Source organism: Hoplias malabaricus, chromosome 3 (genome assembly GCF_029633855.1).
Source record: "Hoplias malabaricus isolate fHopMal1 chromosome 3, fHopMal1.hap1, whole genome shotgun sequence".
NCBI lineage: Eukaryota > Metazoa > Chordata > Actinopteri > Characiformes > Erythrinidae > Hoplias > Hoplias malabaricus.
In genome coordinates, this window is record NC_089802.1 from 18073120 (window position 1) to 18091656 (window position 18537).

Sequence of the window (18537 nt, forward strand, 5' to 3'; positions counted from 1 at the left end):
ATGCCCAACACGCAGGCGGCCGTATAAAGCAAACCATAAAGCCGCGTCGGCCAGTCCGAAGTCTTAGGAATCTAGCGCTTCTTTGTCTGCATCTGCCAATAGATGACTTGACTGAGATTCTCTAGCTCGCGTGTTACGCCCCCTTCTGTTTTGGCTAGGAATAAGAGGGCCGGGGCTTCTCGGAGGTAGTGTGGCCTGAGTGGTCGAAGGCGCTGGATTTAGGCTCCAGTCTCTGTGGAGGCGTGGGTTCGAATCCCACCACTGCCAGCGAAGCTTTTGTGAAGATGTTGGCTCGGTCCATCCTTGGAAAAGCGCCATGTTGAAAATGTCTGTGGCAAGAGCTTGCGTGTACGATGTTGGTGTAGTATCAATGAACGGCAGATGTCCTTGTGGTGGGCTTTTGTTAGACTGATTTCCACATCCTCTGTGTTCACTGGGCGTCTGTTTTATTAATTTTTGTAAAAGATCAGTTGCTTAGTAAATGATCTCAAAAGTTATATTGTTCTCACCAATGCAGTGCGGCACGAGGTTGACCCCAAATATGTCCGCCGATAGAAGAAGAAAAGCAGACACTTTAGCGTCCAAGTGGATAAACTATGCCGTTGCCATTGCAGTGCGAAAGCCGCACGAAGCCGGTAGCGTGGCCGAGCGGTCTAAGGCGCTGGATTAAGGCTCCAGTCTCTTCGGAGGCGTGGGTTCAAATCCCACCGCTGCCAAAGAAGGTTTTGAAGAAACCACCATCCAAGCTGTTGAGCAGCTTATACTCAAATTGGCGCCCTCTGTTGCTCTTTTCAACAGCAGCAACTTGGAAGAGTCGGCTTGACGTTTCTTCAATTCCTTCAAGTTCTCCAATATTCAAAGGGCGTAGGATGGCCCAAGCTGGCCGAACCAACGGAGAACACATCAAAAGAATGCCCAACACGCAGGCGGCCGTATAAAGCAAACCATAAAGCCGCGTCGGCCAGTCCGAAGTCTTAGGAATCTAGCGCTTCTTTGTCTGCATCTGCCAATAGATGACTTGACTGAGATTCTCTAGCTCGCGTGTTACGCCCCCTTCTGTTTTGGCTAGGAATAAGAGGGCCGGGGCTTCTCGGAGGTAGTGTGGCCGAGTGGTCGAAGGCGCTGGATTTAGGCTCCAGTCTCTGTGGAGGCGTGGGTTCGAATCCCACCACTGCCAGCGAAGCTTTTGTGAAGATGTTGGCTCGGTCCATCCTTGGAAAAGCGCCATGTTGAAAATGTCTGTGGCAAGAGCTTGCGTGTACGATGTTGGTGTAGTATCAATGAACGGCAGATGTCCTTGTGGTGGGCTTTTGTTAGACTGATTTCCACATCCTCTGTGTTCACTGGGCGTCTGTTTTATTAATTTTTGTAAAAGATCAGTTGCTTAGTAAATGATCTCAAAAGTTATATTGTTCTCACCAATGCAGTGCGGCACGAGGTTGACCCCAAATATGTCCGCCGATAGAAGAAGAAAAGCAGACACTTTAGCGTCCAAGTGGATAAACTATGCCGTTGCCATTGCAGTGCGAAAGCCGCACGAAGCCGGTAGCGTGGCCGAGCGGTCTAAGGCGCTGGATTAAGGCTCCAGTCTCTTCGGAGGCGTGGGTTCAAATCCCACCGCTGCCAAAGAAGGTTTTGAAGAAACCACCATCCAAGCTGTTGAGCAGCTTATACTCAAATTGGCGCCCTCTGTTGCTCTTTTCAACAGCAGCAACTTGGAAGAGTCGGCTTGACGTTTCTTCAATTCCTTCAAGTTCTCCAATATTCAAAGGGCGTAGGATGGCCCAAGCTGGCCGAACCAACGGAGAACACATCAAAAGAATGCCCAACACGCAGGCGGCCGTATAAAGCAAACCATAAAGCCGCGTCGGCCAGTCCGAAGTCTTAGGAATCTAGCGCTTCTTAGTCTGCATCTGCCAATAGATGACTTGACTGAGATTCTCTAGCTCGCGTGTTACGCCCCCTTCTGTTTTGGCTAGGAATAAGAGGGCCGGGGCTTCTCGGCGGTAGTGTGGCCGAGTGGTCGAAGGCGCTGGATTTAGGCTCCAGTCTCTGTGGAGGCGTGGGTTCGAATCCCACCACTGCCAGCGAAGCTTTTGTGAAGATGTTGGCTCGGTCCATCCTTGGAAAAGCGCCATGTTGAAAATGTCTGTGGCAAGAGCTTGCGTGTACGATGTTGGTGTAGTATCAATGAACGGCAGATGTCCTTGTGGTGGGCTTTTGTTAGACTGATTTCCACATCCTCTGTGTTCACTGGGCGTCTGTTTTATTAATTTTTGTAAAAGATCAGTTGCTTAGTAAATGATCTCAAAAGTTATATTGTTCTCACCAATGCAGTGCGGCACGAGGTTGACCCCAAATATGTCCGCCGATAGAAGAAGAAAAGCAGACACTTTAGCGTCCAAGTGGATAAACTATGCCGTTGCCATTGCAGTGCAAAAGCCGTACGAAGCCGGTAGCGTGGCCGAGCGGTCTAAGGCGCTGGATTAAGGCTCCAGTCTCTTCGGAGGCGTGGGTTCAAATCCCACCGCTGCCAAAGAAGGTTTTGAAGAAACCACCATCCAAGCTGTTGAGCAGCTTATACTCAAATTGGCGCCCTCTGTTGCTCTTTTCAACAGCAGCAACTTGGAAGAGTCGGCTTGACGTTTCTTCAATTCCTTCAAGTTCTCCAATATTCAAAGGGCGTAGGATGGCCCAAGCTGGCCGAACCAACGGAGAACACATCAAAAGAATGCCCAACACGCAGGCGGCCGTATAAAGCAAACCATAAAGCCGCGTCGGCCAGTCCGAAGTCTTAGGAATCTAGCGCTTCTTTGTCTGCATCTGCCAATAGATGACTTGACTGAGATTCTCTAGCTCGCGTGTTACGCCCCCTTCTGTTTTGGCTAGGAATAAGAGGGCCGGGGCTTCTCGGAGGTAGTGTGGCCGAGTGGTCGAAGGCGCTGGATTTAGGCTCCAGTCTCTGTGGAGGCGTGGGTTCGAATCCCACCACTGCCAGCGAAGCTTTTGTGAAGATGTTGGCTCGGTCCATCCTTGGAAAAGCGCCATGTTGAAAATGTCTGTGGCAAGAGCTTGCGTGTACGATGTTGGTGTAGTATCAATGAACGGCAGATGTCCTTGTGGTGGGCTTTTGTTAGACTGATTTCCACATCCTCTGTGTTCACTGGGCGTCTGTTTTATTAATTTTTGTAAAAGATCAGTTGCTTAGTAAATGATCTCAAAAGTTATATTGTTCTCACCAATGCAGTGCGGCACGAGGTTGACCCCAAATATGTCCGCCGATAGAAGAAGAAAAGCAGACACTTTAGCGTCCAAGTGGATAAACTATGCCGTTGCCATTGCAGTGCGAAAGCCGCACGAAGCCGGTAGCGTGGCCGAGCGGTCTAAGGCGCTGGATTAAGGCTCCAGTCTCTTCGGAGGCGTGGGTTCAAATCCCACCGCTGCCAAAGAAGGTTTTGAAGAAACCACCATCCAAGCTGTTGAGCAGCTTATACTCAACTTGGCGCCCTCTGTTGCTCTTTTCAACAGCAGCAACTTGGAAGAGTCGGCTTGACGTTTCTTCAATTCTATCAAGTTCTCCAATATTCAAAGGGCGTAGGATGGCCCAAGCTGGCCGAACCAACGGAGAACACATCAAAAGAATGCCCAACACGCAGGCGGCCGTATAAAGCAAACCATAAAGCCGCGTCGGCCAGTCCGAAGTCTTAGGAATCTAGCGCTTCTTTGTCTGCATCTGCCAATAGATGACTTGACTGAGATTCTCTAGCTCGCGTGTTACGCCCCCTTCTGTTTTGGCTAGGAATAAGAGGGCCGGGGCTTCTCGGAGGTAGTGTGGCCGAGTGGTCGAAGGCGCTGGATTTAGGCTCCAGTCTCTGTGGAGGCGTGGGTTCGAATCCCACCACTGCCAGCGAAGCTTTTGTGAAGATGTTGGCTCGGTCCATCCTTGGAAAAGCGCCATGTTGAAAATGTCTGTGGCAAGAGCTTGCGTGTACGATGTTGGTGTAGTATCAATGAACGGCAGATGTCCTTGTGGTGGGCTTTTGTTAGACTGATTTCCACATCCTCTGTGTTCACTGGGCGTCTGTTTTATTAATTTTTGTAAAAGATCAGTTGCTTAGTAAATGATCTCAAAAGTTATATTGTTCTCACCAATGCAGTGCGGCACGAGGTTGACCCCAAATATGTCCGCCGATAGAAGAAGAAAAGCAGACACTTTAGCGTCCAAGTGGATAAACTATGCCGTTGCCATTGCAGTGCGAAAGCCACACGAAGCCGGTAGCGTGGCCGAGCGGTCTAAGGCGCTGGATTAAGGCTCCAGTCTCTTCGGAGGCGTGGGTTCAAATCCCACCGCTGCCAAAGAAGGTTTTGAAGAAACCACCATCCAAGCTGTTGAGCAGCTTATACTCAACTTGCCGCCCTCTGTTGCTCTTTTCAACAGCAGCAACTTGGAAGAGTCGGCTTGACGTTTCTTCAATTCCTTCAAGTTCTCCAATATTCAAAGGGCGTAGGATGGCCCAAGCTGGCCGAACCAACGGAGAACACATCAAAAGAATGCCCAACACGCAGGCGGCCGTATAAAGCAAACCATAAAGCCGCGTCGGCCAGTCCGAAGTCTTAGGAATCTAGCGCTTCTTTGTCTGCATCTGCCAATAGATGACTTGACTGAGATTCTCTAGCTCGCGTGTTACGCCCCCTTCTGTTTTGGCTAGGAATAAGAGGGCCGGGGCTTCTCGGAGGTAGTGTGGCCGAGTGGTCGAAGGCGCTGGATTTAGGCTCCAGTCTCTGTGGAGGCGTGGGTTCGAATCCCACCACTGCCAGCGAAGCTTTTGTGAAGATGTTGGCTCGGTCCATCCTTGGAAAAGCGCCATGTTGAAAATGTCTGTGGCAAGAGCTTGCGTGTACGATGTTGGTGTAGTATCAATGAACGGCAGATGTCCTTGTGGTGGGCTTTTGTTAGACTGATTTCCACATCCTCTGTGTTCACTGGGCGTCTGTTTTATTAATTTTTGTAAAAGATCAGTTGCTTAGTAAATGATCTCAAAAGTTATATTGTTCTCACCAATGCAGTGCGGCACGAGGTTGACCCCAAATATGTCCGCCGATAGAAGAAGAAAAGCAGACACTTTAGCGTCCAAGTGGATAAACTATGCCGTTGCCATTGCAGTGCGAAAGCCGCACGAAGCCGGTAGCGTGGCCGAGCGGTCTAAGGCGCTGGATTAAGGCTCCAGTCTCTTCGGAGGCGTGGGTTCAAATCCCACCGCTGCCAAAGAAGGTTTTGAAGAAACCACCATCCAAGCTGTTGAGCAGCTTATACTCAAATTGGCGCCCTCTGTTGCTCTTTTCAACAGCAGCAACTTGGAAGAGTCGGCTTGACGTTTCTTCAATTCCTTCAAGTTCTCCAATATTCAAAGGGCGTAGGATGGCCCAAGCTGGCCGAACCAACGGAGAACACATCAAAAGAATGCCCAACACGCAGGCGGCCGTATAAAGCAAACCATAAAGCCGCGTCGGCCAGTCCGAAGTCTTAGGAATCTAGCGCTTCTTAGTCTGCATCTGCCAATAGATGACTTGACTGAGATTCTCTAGCTCGCGTGTTACGCCCCCTTCTGTTTTGGCTAGGAATAAGAGGGCCGGGGCTTCTCGGCGGTAGTGTGGCCGAGTGGTCGAAGGCGCTGGATTTAGGCTCCAGTCTCTGTGGAGGCGTGGGTTCGAATCCCACCACTGCCAGCGAAGCTTTTGTGAAGATGTTGGCTCGGTCCATCCTTGGAAAAGCGCCATGTTGAAAATGTCTGTGGCAAGAGCTTGCGTGTACGATGTTGGTGTAGTATCAATGAACGGCAGATGTCCTTGTGGTGGGCTTTTGTTAGACTGATTTCCACATCCTCTGTGTTCACTGGGCGTCTGTTTTATTAATTTTTGTAAAAGATCAGTTGCTTAGTAAATGATCTCAAAAGTTATATTGTTCTCACCAATGCAGTGCGGCACGAGGTTGACCCCAAATATGTCCGCCGATAGAAGAAGAAAAGCAGACACTTTAGCGTCCAAGTGGATAAACTATGCCGTTGCCATTGCAGTGCGAAAGCCGCACGAAGCCGGTAGCGTGGCCGAGCGGTCTAAGGCGCTGGATTAAGGCTCCAGTCTCTTCGGAGGCGTGGGTTCAAATCCCACCGCTGCCAAAGAAGGTTTTGAAGAAACCACCATCCAAGCTGTTGAGCAGCTTATACTCAACTTGGCGCCCTCTGTTGCTCTTTTCAACAGCAGCAACTTGGAAGAGTCGGCTTGACGTTTCTTCAATTCTATCAAGTTCTCCAATATTCAAAGGGCGTAGGATGGCCCAAGCTGGCCGAACCAACGGAGAACACATCAAAAGAATGCCCAACACGCAGGCGGCCGTATAAAGCAAACCATAAAGCCGCGTCGGCCAGTCCGAAGTCTTAGGAATCTAGCGCTTCTTTGTCTGCATCTGCCAATAGATGACTTGACTGAGATTCTCTAGCTCGCGTGTTACGCCCCCTTCTGTTTTGGCTAGGAATAAGAGGGCCGGGGCTTCTCGGAGGTAGTGTGGCCGAGTGGTCGAAGGCGCTGGATTTAGGCTCCAGTCTCTGTGGAGGCGTGGGTTCGAATCCCACCACTGCCAGCGAAGCTTTTGTGAAGATGTTGGCTCGGTCCATCCTTGGAAAAGCGCCATGTTGAAAATGTCTGTGGCAAGAGCTTGCGTGTACGATGTTGGTGTAGTATCAATGAACGGCAGATGTCCTTGTGGTGGGCTTTTGTTAGACTGATTTCCACATCCTCTGTGTTCACTGGGCGTCTGTTTTATTAATTTTTGTAAAAGATCAGTTGCTTAGTAAATGATCTCAAAAGTTATATTGTTCTCACCAATGCAGTGCGGCACGAGGTTGACCCCAAATATGTCCGCCGATAGAAGAAGAAAAGCAGACACTTTAGCGTCCAAGTGGATAAACTATGCCGTTGCCATTGCAGTGCGAAAGCCACACGAAGCCGGTAGCGTGGCCGAGCGGTCTAAGGCGCTGGATTAAGGCTCCAGTCTCTTCGGAGGCGTGGGTTCAAATCCCACCGCTGCCAAAGAAGGTTTTGAAGAAACCACCATCCAAGCTGTTGAGCAGCTTATACTCAACTTGCCGCCCTCTGTTGCTCTTTTCAACAGCAGCAACTTGGAAGAGTCGGCTTGACGTTTCTTCAATTCCTTCAAGTTCTCCAATATTCAAAGGGCGTAGGATGGCCCAAGCTGGCCGAACCAACGGAGAACACATCAAAAGAATGCCCAACACGCAGGCGGCCGTATAAAGCAAACCATAAAGCCGCGTCGGCCAGTCCGAAGTCTTAGGAATCTAGCGCTTCTTTGTCTGCATCTGCCAATAGATGACTTGACTGAGATTCTCTAGCTCGCGTGTTACGCCCCCTTCTGTTTTGGCTAGGAATAAGAGGGCCGGGGCTTCTCGGAGGTAGTGTGGCCGAGTGGTCGAAGGCGCTGGATTTAGGCTCCAGTCTCTGTGGAGGCGTGGGTTCGAATCCCACCACTGCCAGCGAAGCTTTTGTGAAGATGTTGGCTCGGTCCATCCTTGGAAAAGCGCCATGTTGAAAATGTCTGTGGCAAGAGCTTGCGTGTACGATGTTGGTGTAGTATCAATGAACGGCAGATGTCCTTGTGGTGGGCTTTTGTTAGACTGATTTCCACATCCTCTGTGTTCACTGGGCGTCTGTTTTATTAATTTTTGTAAAAGATCAGTTGCTTAGTAAATGATCTCAAAAGTTATATTGTTCTCACCAATGCAGTGCGGCACGAGGTTGACCCCAAATATGTCCGCCGATAGAAGAAGAAAAGCAGACACTTTAGCGTCCAAGTGGATAAACTATGCCGTTGCCATTGCAGTGCGAAAGCCGCACGAAGCCGGTAGCGTGGCCGAGCGGTCTAAGGCGCTGGATTAAGGCTCCAGTCTCTTCGGAGGCGTGGGTTCAAATCCCACCGCTGCCAAAGAAGGTTTTGAAGAAACCACCATCCAAGCTGTTGAGCAGCTTATACTCAAATTGGCGCCCTCTGTTGCTCTTTTCAACAGCAGCAACTTGGAAGAGTCGGCTTGACGTTTCTTCAATTCCTTCAAGTTCTCCAATATTCAAAGGGCGTAGGATGGCCCAAGCTGGCCGAACCAACGGAGAACACATCAAAAGAATGCCCAACACGCAGGCGGCCGTATAAAGCAAACCATAAAGCCGCGTCGGCCAGTCCGAAGTCTTAGGAATCTAGCGCTTCTTAGTCTGCATCTGCCAATAGATGACTTGACTGAGATTCTCTAGCTCGCGTGTTACGCCCCCTTCTGTTTTGGCTAGGAATAAGAGGGCCGGGGCTTCTCGGCGGTAGTGTGGCCGAGTGGTCGAAGGCGCTGGATTTAGGCTCCAGTCTCTGTGGAGGCGTGGGTTCGAATCCCACCACTGCCAGCGAAGCTTTTGTGAAGATGTTGGCTCGGTCCATCCTTGGAAAAGCGCCATGTTGAAAATGTCTGTGGCAAGACCTTGCGTGTACGATGTTGGTGTAGTATCAATGAACGGCAGATGTCCTTGTGGTGGGCTTTTGTTAGACTGATTTCCACATCCTCTGTGTTCACTGGGCGTCTGTTTTATTAATTTTTGTAAAAGATCAGTTGCTTAGTAAATGATCTCAAAAGTTATATTGTTCTCACCAATGCAGTGCGGCACGAGGTTGACCCCAAATATGTCCGCCGATAGAAGAAGAAAAGCAGACACTTTAGCGTCCAAGTGGATAAACTATGCCGTTGCCATTGCAGTGCGAAAGCCGTACGAAGCCGGTAGCGTGGCCGAGCGGTCTAAGGCGCTGGATTAAGGCTCCAGTCTCTTCGGAGGCGTGGGTTCAAATCCCACCGCTGCCAAAGAAGGTTTTGAAGAAACCACCATCCAAGCTGTTGAGCAGCTTATACTCAACTTGGCGCCCTCTGTTGCTCTTTTCAACAGCAGCAACTTGGAAGAGTCGGCTTGACGTTTCTTCAATTCCTTCAAGTTCTCCAATATTCAAAGGGCGTAGGATGGCCCAAGCTGGCCGAACCAACGGAGAACACATCAAAAGAATGCCCAACACGCAGGCGGCCGTATAAAGCAAACCATAAAGCCGCGTCGGCCAGTCCGAAGTCTTAGGAATCTAGCGCTTCTTTGTCTGCATCTGCCAATAGATGACTTGACTGAGATTCTCTAGCTCGCGTGTTACGCCCCCTTCTGTTTTGGCTAGGAATAAGAGGGCCGGGGCTTCTCGGAGGTAGTGTGGCCGAGTGGTCGAAGGCGCTGGATTTAGGCTCCAGTCTCTGTGGAGGCGTGGGTTCGAATCCCACCACTGCCAGCGAAGCTTTTGTGAAGATGTTGGCTCGGTCCATCCTTGGAAAAGCGCCATGTTGAAAATGTCTGTGGCAAGAGCTTGCGTGTACGATGTTGGTGTAGTATCAATGAACGGCAGATGTCCTTGTGGTGGGCTTTTGTTAGACTGATTTCCACATCCTCTGTGTTCACTGGGCGTCTGTTTTATTAATTTTTGTAAAAGATCAGTTGCTTAGTAAATGATCTCAAAAGTTATATTGTTCTCACCAATGCAGTGCGGCACGAGGTTGACCCCAAATATGTCCGCCGATAGAAGAAGAAAAGCAGACACTTTAGCGTCCAAGTGGATAAACTATGCCGTTGCCATTGCAGTGCGAAAGCCGCACGAAGCCGGTAGCGTGGCCGAGCGGTCTAAGGCGCTGGATTAAGGCTCCAGTCTCTTCGGAGGCGTGGGTTCAAATCCCACCGCTGCCAAAGAAGGTTTTGAAGAAACCACCATCCAAGCTGTTGAGCAGCTTATACTCAAATTGGCGCCCTCTGTTGCTCTTTTCAACAGCAGCAACTTGGAAGAGTCGGCTTGACGTTTCTTCAATTCCTTCAAGTTCTCCAATATTCAAAGGGCGTAGGATGGCCCAAGCTGGCCGAACCAACGGAGAACACATCAAAAGAATGCCCAACACGCAGGCGGCCGTATAAAGCAAACCATAAAGCCGCGTCGGCCAGTCCGAAGTCTTAGGAATCTAGCGCTTCTTAGTCTGCATCTGCCAATAGATGACTTGACTGAGATTCTCTAGCTCGCGTGTTACGCCCCCTTCTGTTTTGGCTAGGAATAAGAGGGCCGGGGCTTCTCGGCGGTAGTGTGGCCGAGTGGTCGAAGGCGCTGGATTTAGGCTCCAGTCTCTGTGGAGGCGTGGGTTCGAATCCCACCACTGCCAGCGAAGCTTTTGTGAAGATGTTGGCTCGGTCCATCCTTGGAAAAGCGCCATGTTGAAAATGTCTGTGGCAAGACCTTGCGTGTACGATGTTGGTGTAGTATCAATGAACGGCAGATGTCCTTGTGGTGGGCTTTTGTTAGACTGATTTCCACATCCTCTGTGTTCACTGGGCGTCTGTTTTATTAATTTTTGTAAAAGATCAGTTGCTTAGTAAATGATCTCAAAAGTTATATTGTTCTCACCAATGCAGTGCGGCACGAGGTTGACCCCAAATATGTCCGCCGATAGAAGAAGAAAAGCAGACACTTTAGCGTCCAAGTGGATAAACTATGCCGTTGCCATTGCAGTGCGAAAGCCGTACGAAGCCGGTAGCGTGGCCGAGCGGTCTAAGGCGCTGGATTAAGGCTCCAGTCTCTTCGGAGGCGTGGGTTCAAATCCCACTGCTGCCAAAGAAGGTTTTGAAGAAACCACCATCCAAGCTGTTGAGCAGCTTATACTCAAATTGGCGCCCTCTGTTGCTCTTTTCAACAGCAGCAACTTGGAAGAGTCGGCTTGACGTTTCTTCAATTCCTTCAAGTTCTCCAATATTCAAAGGGCGTAGGATGGCCCAAGCTGGCCGAACCAACGGAGAACACATCAAAAGAATGCCCAACACGCAGGCGGCCGTATAAAGCAAACCATAAAGCCGCGTCGGCCAGTCCGAAGTCTTAGGAATCTAGCGCTTCTTTGTCTGCATCTGCCAATAGATGACTTGACTGAGATTCTCTAGCTCGCGTGTTACGCCCCCTTCTGTTTTGGCTAGGAATAAGAGGGCCGGGGCTTCTCGGAGGTAGTGTGGCCGAGTGGTCGAAGGCGCTGGATTTAGGCTCCAGTCTCTGTGGAGGCGTGGGTTCGAATCCCACCACTGCCAGCGAAGCTTTTGTGAAGATGTTGGCTCGGTCCATCCTTGGAAAAGCGCCATGTTGAAAATGTCTGTGGCAAGAGCTTGCGTGTACGATGTTGGTGTAGTATCAATGAACGGCAGATGTCCTTGTGGTGGGCTTTTGTTAGACTGATTTCCACATCCTCTGTGTTCACTGGGCGTCTGTTTTATTAATTTTTGTAAAAGATCAGTTGCTTAGTAAATGATCTCAAAAGTTATATTGTTCTCACCAATGCAGTGCGGCACGAGGTTGACCCCAAATATGTCCGCCGATAGAAGAAGAAAAGCAGACACTTTAGCGTCCAAGTGGATAAACTATGCCGTTGCCATTGCAGTGCGAAAGCCGCACGAAGCCGGTAGCGTGGCCGAGCGGTCTAAGGCGCTGGATTAAGGCTCCAGTCTCTTTGGAGGCGTGGGTTCAAATCCCACCGCTGCCAAAGAAGGTTTTGAAGAAACCACCATCCAAGCTGTTGAGCAGCTTATACTCAACTTGGCGCCCTCTGTTGCTCTTTTCAACAGCAGCAACTTGGAAGAGTCGGCTTGACGTTTCTTCAATTCTATCAAGTTCTCCAATATTCAAAGGGCGTAGGATGGCCCAAGCTGGCCGAACCAACGGAGAACACATCAAAAGAATGCCCAACACGCAGGCGGCCGTATAAAGCAAACCATAAAGCCGCGTCGGCCAGTCCGAAGTCTTAGGAATCTAGCGCTTCTTTGTCTGCATCTGCCAATAGATGACTTGACTGAGATTCTCTAGCTCGCGTGTTACGCCCCCTTCTGTTTTGGCTAGGAATAAGAGGGCCGGGGCTTCTCGGAGGTAGTGTGGCCGAGTGGTCGAAGGCGCTGGATTTAGGCTCCAGTCTCTGTGGAGGCGTGGGTTCGAATCCCACCACTGCCAGCGAAGCTTTTGTGAAGATGTTGGCTCGGTCCATCCTTGGAAAAGCGCCATGTTGAAAATGTCTGTGGCAAGAGCTTGCGTGTACGATGTTGGTGTAGTATCAATGAACGGCAGATGTCCTTGTGGTGGGCTTTTGTTAGACTGATTTCCACATCCTCTGTGTTCACTGGGCGTCTGTTTTATTAATTTTTGTAAAAGATCAGTTGCTTAGTAAATGATCTCAAAAGTTATATTGTTCTCACCAATGCAGTGCGGCACGAGGTTGACCCCAAATATGTCCGCCGATAGAAGAAGAAAAGCAGACACTTTAGCGTCCAAGTGGATAAACTATGCCGTTGCCATTGCAGTGCGAAAGCCACACGAAGCCGGTAGCGTGGCCGAGCGGTCTAAGGCGCTGGATTAAGGCTCCAGTCTCTTCGGAGGCGTGGGTTCAAATCCCACCGCTGCCAAAGAAGGTTTTGAAGAAACCACCATCCAAGCTGTTGAGCAGCTTATACTCAACTTGGCACCCTCTGTTGCTCTTTTCAACAGCAGCAACTTGGAAGAGTCGGCTTGACGTTTCTTCAATTCCTTCAAGTTCTCCAATATTCAAAGGGCGTAGGATGGCCCAAGCTGGCCGAACCAACGGAGAACACATCAAAAGAATGCCCAACACGCAGGCGGCCGTATAAAGCAAACCATAAAGCCGCGTCGGCCAGTCCGAAGTCTTAGGAATCTAGCGCTTCTTTGTCTGCATCTGCCAATAGATGACTTGACTGAGATTCTCTAGCTCGCGTGTTACGCCCCCTTCTGTTTTGGCTAGGAATAAGAGGGCCGGGGCTTCTCGGAGGTAGTGTGGCCGAGTGGTCGAAGGCGCTGGATTTAGGCTCCAGTCTCTGTGGAGGCGTGGGTTCGAATCCCACCACTGCCAGCGAAGCTTTTGTGAAGATGTTGGCTCGGTCCATCCTTGGAAAAGCGCCATGTTGAAAATGTCTGTGGCAAGAGCTTGCGTGTACGATGTTGGTGTAGTATCAATGAACGGCAGATGTCCTTGTGGTGGGCTTTTGTTAGACTGATTTCCACATCCTCTGTGTTCACTGGGCGTCTGTTTTATTAATTTTTGTAAAAGATCAGTTGCTTAGTAAATGATCTCAAAAGTTATATTGTTCTCACCAATGCAGTGCGGCACGAGGTTGACCCCAAATATGTCCGCCGATAGAAGAAGAAAAGCAGACACTTTAGCGTCCAAGTGGATAAACTATGCCGTTGCCATTGCAGTGCGAAAGCTGCACGAAGCCGGTAGCGTGGCCGAGCGGTCTAAGGCGCTGGATTAAGGCTCCAGTCTCTTCGGAGGCGTGGGTTCAAATCCCACCGCTGCCAAAGAAGGTTTTGAAGAAACCACCATCCAAGCTGTTGAGCAGCTTATACTCAAATTGGCGCCCTCTGTTGCTCTTTTCAACAGCAGCAACTTGGAAGAGTCGGCTTGACGTTTCTTCAATTCCTTCAAGTTCTCCAATATTCAAAGGGCGTAGGATGGCCCAAGCTGGCCGAACCAACGGAGAACACATCAAAAGAATGCCCAACACGCAGGCGGCCGTATAAAGCAAACCATAAAGCCGCGTCGGCCAGTCCGAAGTCTTAGGAATCTAGCGCTTCTTAGTCTGCATCTGCCAATAGATGACTTGACTGAGATTCTCTAGCTCGCGTGTTACGCCCCCTTCTGTTTTGGCTAGGAATAAGAGGGCCGGGGCTTCTCGGCGGTAGTGTGGCCGAGTGGTCGAAGGCGCTGGATTTAGGCTCCAGTCTCTGTGGAGGCGTGGGTTCGAATCCCACCACTGCCAGCGAAGCTTTTGTGAAGATGTTGGCTCGGTCCATCCTTGGAAAAGCGCCATGTTGAAAATGTCTGTGGCAAGAGCTTGCGTGTACGATGTTGGTGTAGTATCAATGAACGGCAGATGTCCTTGTGGTGGGCTTTTGTTAGACTGATTTCCACATCCTCTGTGTTCACTGGGCGTCTGTTTTATTAATTTTTGTAAAAGATCAGTTGCTTAGTAAATGATCTCAAAAGTTATATTGTTCTCACCAATGCAGTGCGGCACGAGGTTGACCCCAAATATGTCCGCCGATAGAAGAAGAAAAGCAGACACTTTAGCGTCCAAGTGGATAAACTATGCCGTTGCCATTGCAGTGCGAAAGCCGCACGAAGCCGGTAGCGTGGCCGAGCGGTCTAAGGCGCTGGATTAAGGCTCCAGTCTCTTCGGAGGCGTGGGTTCAAATCCCACCGCTGCCAAAGAAGGTTTTGAAGAAACCACCATCCAAGCTGTTGAGCAGCTTATACTCAAATTGGCGCCCTCTGTTGCTCTTTTCAACAGCAGCAACTTGGAAGAGTCGGCTTGACGTTTCTTCAATTCCTTCAAGTTCTCCAATATTCAAAGGGCGTAGGATGGCCCAAGCTGGCCGAACCAACGGAGAACACATCAAAAGAATGCCCAACACGCAGGCGGCCGTATAAAGCAAACCATAAAGCCGCGTCGGCCAGTCCGAAGTCTTAGGAATCTAGCGCTTCTTAGTCTGCATCTGCCAATAGATGACTTGACTGAGATTCTCTAGCTCGCGTGTTACGCCCCCTTCTGTTTTGGCTAGGAATAAGAGGGCCGGGGCTTCTCGGCGGTAGTGTGGCCGAGTGGTCGAAGGCGCTGGATTTATGCTCCAGTCTCTGTGGAGGCGTGGGTTCGAATCCCACCACTGCCAGCGAAGCTTTTGTGAAGATGTTGGCTCGGTCCATCCTTGGAAAAGCGCCATGTTGAAAATGTCTGTGGCAAGACCTTGCGTGTACGATGTTGGTGTAGTATCAATGAACGGCAGATGTCCTTGTGGTGGGCTTTTGTTAGACTGATTTCCACATCCTCTGTGTTCACTGGGCGTCTGTTTTATTAATTTTTGTAAAAGATCAGTTGCTTAGTAAATGATCTCAAAAGTTATATTGTTCTCACCAATGCAGTGCGGCACGAGGTTGACCCCAAATATGTCCGCCGATAGAAGAAGAAAAGCAGACACTTTAGCGTCCAAGTGGATAAACTATGCCGTTGCCATTGCAGTGCGAAAGCCGTACGAAGCCGGTAGCGTGGCCGAGCGGTCTAAGGCGCTGGATTAAGGCTCCAGTCTCTTCGGAGGCGTGGGTTCAAATCCCACCGCTGCCAAAGAAGGTTTTGAAGAAACCACCATCCAAGCTGTTGAGCAGCTTATACTCAAATTGGCGCCCTCTGTTGCTCTTTTCAATAGCAGCAACTTGGAAGAGTCGGCTTGACGTTTCTTCAATTCCTTCAAGTTCTCCAATATTCAAAGGGCGTAGGATGGCCCAAGCTGGCCGAACCAACGGAGAACACATCAAAAGAATGCCCAACACGCAGGCGGCCGTATAAAGCAAACCATAAAGCCGCGTCGGCCAGTCCGAAGTCTTAGGAATCTAGCGCTTCTTTGTCTGCATCTGCCAATAGATGACTTGACTGAGATTCTCTAGCTCGCGTGTTACGCCCCCTTCTGTTTTGGCTAGGAATAAGAGGGCCGGGGCTTCTCGGAGGTAGTGTGGCCGAGTGGTCGAAGGCGCTGGATTTAGGCTCCAGTCTCTGTGGAGGCGTGGGTTCGAATCCCACCACTGCCAGCGAAGCTTTTGTGAAGATGTTGGCTCGGTCCATCCTTGGAAAAGCGCCATGTTGAAAATGTCTGTGGCAAGAGCTTGCGTGTACGATGTTGGTGTAGTATCAATGAACGGCAGATGTCCTTGTGGTGGGCTTTTGTTAGACTGATTTCCACATCCTCTGTGTTCACTGGGCGTCTGTTTTATTAATTTTTGTAAAAGATCAGTTGCTTAGTAAATGATCTCAAAAGTTATATTGTTCTCACCAATGCAGTGCGGCACGAGGTTGACCCCAAATATGTCCGCCGATAGAAGAAGAAAAGCAGACACTTTAGCGTCCAAGTGGATAAACTATGCCGTTGCCATTGCAGTGCGAAAGCCGCACGAAGCCGGTAGCGTGGCCGAGCGGTCTAAGGCGCTGGATTAAGGCTCCAGTCTCTTCGGAGGCGTGGGTTCAAATCCCACCGCTGCCAAAGAAGGTTTTGAAGAAACCACCATCCAAGCTGTTGAGCAGCTTATACTCAAATTGGCGCCCTCTGTTGCTCTTTTCAACAGCAGCAACTTGGAAGAGTCGGCTTGACGTTTCTTCAATTCCTTCAAGTTCTCCAATATTCAAAGGGCGTAGGATGGCCCAAGCTGGCCGAACCAACGGAGAACACATCAAAAGAATGCCCAACACGCAGGCGGCCGTATAAAGCAAACCATAAAGCCGCGTCGGCCAGTCCGAAGTCTTAGGAATCTAGCGCTTCTTAGTCTGCATCTGCCAATAGATGACTTGACTGAGATTCTCTAGCTCGCGTGTTACGCCCCCTTCTGTTTTGGCTAGGAATAAGAGGGCCGGGGCTTCTCGGCGGTAGTGTGGCCGAGTGGTCGAAGGCGCTGGATTTAGGCTCCAGTCTCTGTGGAGGCGTGGGTTCGAATCCCACCACTGCCAGCGAAGCTTTTGTGAAGATGTTGGCTCGGTCCATCCTTGGAAAAGCGCCATGTTGAAAATGTCTGTGGCAAGAGCTTGCGTGTACGATGTTGGTGTAGTATCAATGAACGGCAGATGTCCTTGTGGTGGGCTTTTGTTAGACTGATTTCCACATCCTCTGTGTTCACTGGGCGTCTGTTTTATTAATTTTTGTAAAAGATCAGTTGCTTAGTAAATGATCTCAAAAGTTATATTGTTCTCACCAATGCAGTGCGGCACGAGGTTGACCCCAAATATGTCCGCCGATAGAAGAAGAAAAGCAGACACTTTAGCGTCCAAGTGGATAAACTATGCCGTTGCCATTGCAGTGCGAAAGCCGCACGAAGCCGGTAGCGTGGCCGAGCGGTCTAAGGCGCTGGATTAAGGCTCCAGTCTCTTCGGAGGCGTGGGTTCAAATCCCACCGCTGCCAAAGAAGGTTTTCAAGAAACCACCATCCAAGCTGTTGAGCAGCTTATACTCAAATTGGCGCCCTCTGTTGCTCTTTTCAACAGCAGCAACTTGGAAGAGTCGGCTTGACGTTTCTTCAATTCCTTCAAGTTCTCCAATATTCAAAGGGCGTAGGATGGCCCAAGCTGGCCGAACCAACGGAGAACACATCAAAAGAATGCCCAACACGCAGGCGGCCGTATAAAGCAAACCATAAAGCCGCGTCGGCCAGTCCGAAGTCTTAGGAATCTAGCGCTTCTTAGTCTGCATCTGCCAATAGATGACTTGACTGAGATTCTCTAGCTCGCGTGTTACGCCCCCTTCTGTTTTGGCTAGGAATAAGAGGGCCGGGGCTTCTCGGCGGTAGTGTGGCCGAGTGGTCGAAGGCGCTGGATTTATGCTCCAGTCTCTGTGGAGGCGTGGGTTCGAATCCCACCACTGCCAGCGAAGCTTTTGTGAAGATGTTGGCTCGGTCCATCCTTGGAAAAGCGCCATGTTGAAAATGTCTGTGGCAAGACCTTGCGTGTACGATGTTGGTGTAGTATCAATGAACGGCAGATGTCCTTGTGGTGGGCTTTTGTTAGACTGATTTCCACATCCTCTGTGTTCACTGGGCGTCTGTTTTATTAATTTTTGTAAAAGATCAGTTGCTTAGTAAATGATCTCAAAAGTTATATTGTTCTCACCAATGCAGTGCGGCACGAGGTTGACCCCAAATATGTCCGCCGATAGAAGAAGAAAAGCAGACACTTTAGCGTCCAAGTGGATAAACTATGCCGTTGCCATTGCAGTGCGAAAGCCGTACGAAGCCGTTAGCGTGGCCGAGCGGTCTAAGGCGCTGGATTAAGGCTCCAGTCTCTTCGGAGGCGTGGGTTCAAATCCCACCGCTGCCAAAGAAGGTTTTGAAGAAACCACCATCCAAGCTGTTGAGCAGCTTATACTCAAATTGGCGCCCTCTGTTGCTCTTTTCAATAGCAGCAACTTGGAAGAGTCGGCTTGACGTTTCTTCAATTCCTTCAAGTTCTCCAATATTCAAAGGGCGTAGGATGGCCCAAGCTGGCCGAACCAACGGAGAACACATCAAAAGAATGCCCAACACGCAGGCGGCCGTATAAAGCAAACCATAAAGCCGCGTCGGCCAGTCCGAAGTCTTAGGAATCTAGCGCTTCTTTGTCTGCATCTGCCAATAGATGACTTGACTGAGATTCTCTAGCTCGCGTGTTACGCCCCCTTCTGTTTTGGCTAGGAATAAGAGGGCCGGGGCTTCTCGGAGGTAGTGTGGCCGAGTGGTCGAAGGCGCTGGATTTAGGCTCCAGTCTCTGTGGAGGCGTGGGTTCGAATCCCACCACTGCCAGCGAAGCTTTTGTGAAGATGTTGGCTCGGTCCATCCTTGGAAAAGCGCCATGTTGAAAATGTCTGTGGCA

General features: G+C 50.0%; 38 non-coding genes across 38 annotated transcripts; all 38 read left to right on the forward strand.

The window, feature by feature from the left end:
* The first annotated feature begins 634 nt into the window (after nucleotides 1–634).
* On the forward strand, nucleotides 635–716 carry trnal-aag (transfer RNA leucine (anticodon AAG)). Its single transcript has one exon. It is a non-coding gene; the product is annotated as a tRNA-Leu (tRNA).
* A 379-nt stretch (nucleotides 717–1095) lies between these two features.
* On the forward strand, nucleotides 1096–1177 carry trnal-uag (transfer RNA leucine (anticodon UAG)). The gene has a single exon. It is a non-coding gene; the product is annotated as a tRNA-Leu (tRNA).
* A 367-nt stretch (nucleotides 1178–1544) lies between these two features.
* Nucleotides 1545–1626, forward strand: trnal-aag (transfer RNA leucine (anticodon AAG)). The gene has a single exon. It is a non-coding gene; the product is annotated as a tRNA-Leu (tRNA).
* Nucleotides 1627–2005: 379 nt separating this feature from the next.
* Nucleotides 2006–2087, forward strand: trnal-uag (transfer RNA leucine (anticodon UAG)). Its single transcript has one exon. It is a non-coding gene; the product is annotated as a tRNA-Leu (tRNA).
* A 367-nt stretch (nucleotides 2088–2454) lies between these two features.
* On the forward strand, nucleotides 2455–2536 carry trnal-aag (transfer RNA leucine (anticodon AAG)). Its single transcript has one exon. It is a non-coding gene; the product is annotated as a tRNA-Leu (tRNA).
* A 379-nt stretch (nucleotides 2537–2915) lies between these two features.
* Nucleotides 2916–2997, forward strand: trnal-uag (transfer RNA leucine (anticodon UAG)). Its single transcript has one exon. It is a non-coding gene; the product is annotated as a tRNA-Leu (tRNA).
* A 367-nt stretch (nucleotides 2998–3364) lies between these two features.
* Nucleotides 3365–3446, forward strand: trnal-aag (transfer RNA leucine (anticodon AAG)). The gene has a single exon. It is a non-coding gene; the product is annotated as a tRNA-Leu (tRNA).
* A 379-nt stretch (nucleotides 3447–3825) lies between these two features.
* On the forward strand, nucleotides 3826–3907 carry trnal-uag (transfer RNA leucine (anticodon UAG)). The gene has a single exon. It is a non-coding gene; the product is annotated as a tRNA-Leu (tRNA).
* Nucleotides 3908–4274: 367 nt separating this feature from the next.
* On the forward strand, nucleotides 4275–4356 carry trnal-aag (transfer RNA leucine (anticodon AAG)). Its single transcript has one exon. It is a non-coding gene; the product is annotated as a tRNA-Leu (tRNA).
* A 379-nt stretch (nucleotides 4357–4735) lies between these two features.
* trnal-uag (transfer RNA leucine (anticodon UAG)) lies at nucleotides 4736–4817 on the forward strand. Its single transcript has one exon. It is a non-coding gene; the product is annotated as a tRNA-Leu (tRNA).
* Nucleotides 4818–5184: 367 nt separating this feature from the next.
* Nucleotides 5185–5266, forward strand: trnal-aag (transfer RNA leucine (anticodon AAG)). The gene has a single exon. It is a non-coding gene; the product is annotated as a tRNA-Leu (tRNA).
* Nucleotides 5267–5645: 379 nt separating this feature from the next.
* trnal-uag (transfer RNA leucine (anticodon UAG)) lies at nucleotides 5646–5727 on the forward strand. Its single transcript has one exon. It is a non-coding gene; the product is annotated as a tRNA-Leu (tRNA).
* Nucleotides 5728–6094: 367 nt separating this feature from the next.
* trnal-aag (transfer RNA leucine (anticodon AAG)) lies at nucleotides 6095–6176 on the forward strand. The gene has a single exon. It is a non-coding gene; the product is annotated as a tRNA-Leu (tRNA).
* A 379-nt stretch (nucleotides 6177–6555) lies between these two features.
* On the forward strand, nucleotides 6556–6637 carry trnal-uag (transfer RNA leucine (anticodon UAG)). The gene has a single exon. It is a non-coding gene; the product is annotated as a tRNA-Leu (tRNA).
* Nucleotides 6638–7004: 367 nt separating this feature from the next.
* Nucleotides 7005–7086, forward strand: trnal-aag (transfer RNA leucine (anticodon AAG)). The gene has a single exon. It is a non-coding gene; the product is annotated as a tRNA-Leu (tRNA).
* A 379-nt stretch (nucleotides 7087–7465) lies between these two features.
* trnal-uag (transfer RNA leucine (anticodon UAG)) lies at nucleotides 7466–7547 on the forward strand. The gene has a single exon. It is a non-coding gene; the product is annotated as a tRNA-Leu (tRNA).
* Nucleotides 7548–7914: 367 nt separating this feature from the next.
* On the forward strand, nucleotides 7915–7996 carry trnal-aag (transfer RNA leucine (anticodon AAG)). Its single transcript has one exon. It is a non-coding gene; the product is annotated as a tRNA-Leu (tRNA).
* Nucleotides 7997–8375: 379 nt separating this feature from the next.
* trnal-uag (transfer RNA leucine (anticodon UAG)) lies at nucleotides 8376–8457 on the forward strand. Its single transcript has one exon. It is a non-coding gene; the product is annotated as a tRNA-Leu (tRNA).
* Nucleotides 8458–8824: 367 nt separating this feature from the next.
* On the forward strand, nucleotides 8825–8906 carry trnal-aag (transfer RNA leucine (anticodon AAG)). The gene has a single exon. It is a non-coding gene; the product is annotated as a tRNA-Leu (tRNA).
* A 379-nt stretch (nucleotides 8907–9285) lies between these two features.
* On the forward strand, nucleotides 9286–9367 carry trnal-uag (transfer RNA leucine (anticodon UAG)). The gene has a single exon. It is a non-coding gene; the product is annotated as a tRNA-Leu (tRNA).
* A 367-nt stretch (nucleotides 9368–9734) lies between these two features.
* trnal-aag (transfer RNA leucine (anticodon AAG)) lies at nucleotides 9735–9816 on the forward strand. The gene has a single exon. It is a non-coding gene; the product is annotated as a tRNA-Leu (tRNA).
* A 379-nt stretch (nucleotides 9817–10195) lies between these two features.
* Nucleotides 10196–10277, forward strand: trnal-uag (transfer RNA leucine (anticodon UAG)). Its single transcript has one exon. It is a non-coding gene; the product is annotated as a tRNA-Leu (tRNA).
* Nucleotides 10278–11105: 828 nt separating this feature from the next.
* trnal-uag (transfer RNA leucine (anticodon UAG)) lies at nucleotides 11106–11187 on the forward strand. The gene has a single exon. It is a non-coding gene; the product is annotated as a tRNA-Leu (tRNA).
* A 367-nt stretch (nucleotides 11188–11554) lies between these two features.
* trnal-aag (transfer RNA leucine (anticodon AAG)) lies at nucleotides 11555–11636 on the forward strand. The gene has a single exon. It is a non-coding gene; the product is annotated as a tRNA-Leu (tRNA).
* Nucleotides 11637–12015: 379 nt separating this feature from the next.
* On the forward strand, nucleotides 12016–12097 carry trnal-uag (transfer RNA leucine (anticodon UAG)). Its single transcript has one exon. It is a non-coding gene; the product is annotated as a tRNA-Leu (tRNA).
* A 367-nt stretch (nucleotides 12098–12464) lies between these two features.
* Nucleotides 12465–12546, forward strand: trnal-aag (transfer RNA leucine (anticodon AAG)). The gene has a single exon. It is a non-coding gene; the product is annotated as a tRNA-Leu (tRNA).
* A 379-nt stretch (nucleotides 12547–12925) lies between these two features.
* trnal-uag (transfer RNA leucine (anticodon UAG)) lies at nucleotides 12926–13007 on the forward strand. Its single transcript has one exon. It is a non-coding gene; the product is annotated as a tRNA-Leu (tRNA).
* Nucleotides 13008–13374: 367 nt separating this feature from the next.
* trnal-aag (transfer RNA leucine (anticodon AAG)) lies at nucleotides 13375–13456 on the forward strand. Its single transcript has one exon. It is a non-coding gene; the product is annotated as a tRNA-Leu (tRNA).
* Nucleotides 13457–13835: 379 nt separating this feature from the next.
* Nucleotides 13836–13917, forward strand: trnal-uag (transfer RNA leucine (anticodon UAG)). The gene has a single exon. It is a non-coding gene; the product is annotated as a tRNA-Leu (tRNA).
* Nucleotides 13918–14284: 367 nt separating this feature from the next.
* trnal-aag (transfer RNA leucine (anticodon AAG)) lies at nucleotides 14285–14366 on the forward strand. The gene has a single exon. It is a non-coding gene; the product is annotated as a tRNA-Leu (tRNA).
* A 379-nt stretch (nucleotides 14367–14745) lies between these two features.
* trnai-uau (transfer RNA isoleucine (anticodon UAU)) lies at nucleotides 14746–14827 on the forward strand. Its single transcript has one exon. It is a non-coding gene; the product is annotated as a tRNA-Ile (tRNA).
* Nucleotides 14828–15194: 367 nt separating this feature from the next.
* trnal-aag (transfer RNA leucine (anticodon AAG)) lies at nucleotides 15195–15276 on the forward strand. Its single transcript has one exon. It is a non-coding gene; the product is annotated as a tRNA-Leu (tRNA).
* A 379-nt stretch (nucleotides 15277–15655) lies between these two features.
* On the forward strand, nucleotides 15656–15737 carry trnal-uag (transfer RNA leucine (anticodon UAG)). The gene has a single exon. It is a non-coding gene; the product is annotated as a tRNA-Leu (tRNA).
* A 367-nt stretch (nucleotides 15738–16104) lies between these two features.
* trnal-aag (transfer RNA leucine (anticodon AAG)) lies at nucleotides 16105–16186 on the forward strand. The gene has a single exon. It is a non-coding gene; the product is annotated as a tRNA-Leu (tRNA).
* Nucleotides 16187–16565: 379 nt separating this feature from the next.
* trnal-uag (transfer RNA leucine (anticodon UAG)) lies at nucleotides 16566–16647 on the forward strand. The gene has a single exon. It is a non-coding gene; the product is annotated as a tRNA-Leu (tRNA).
* A 367-nt stretch (nucleotides 16648–17014) lies between these two features.
* On the forward strand, nucleotides 17015–17096 carry trnal-aag (transfer RNA leucine (anticodon AAG)). The gene has a single exon. It is a non-coding gene; the product is annotated as a tRNA-Leu (tRNA).
* Nucleotides 17097–17475: 379 nt separating this feature from the next.
* trnai-uau (transfer RNA isoleucine (anticodon UAU)) lies at nucleotides 17476–17557 on the forward strand. Its single transcript has one exon. It is a non-coding gene; the product is annotated as a tRNA-Ile (tRNA).
* Nucleotides 17558–18385: 828 nt separating this feature from the next.
* Nucleotides 18386–18467, forward strand: trnal-uag (transfer RNA leucine (anticodon UAG)). The gene has a single exon. It is a non-coding gene; the product is annotated as a tRNA-Leu (tRNA).
* The last annotated feature ends 70 nt before the right edge of the window (nucleotides 18468–18537 follow it).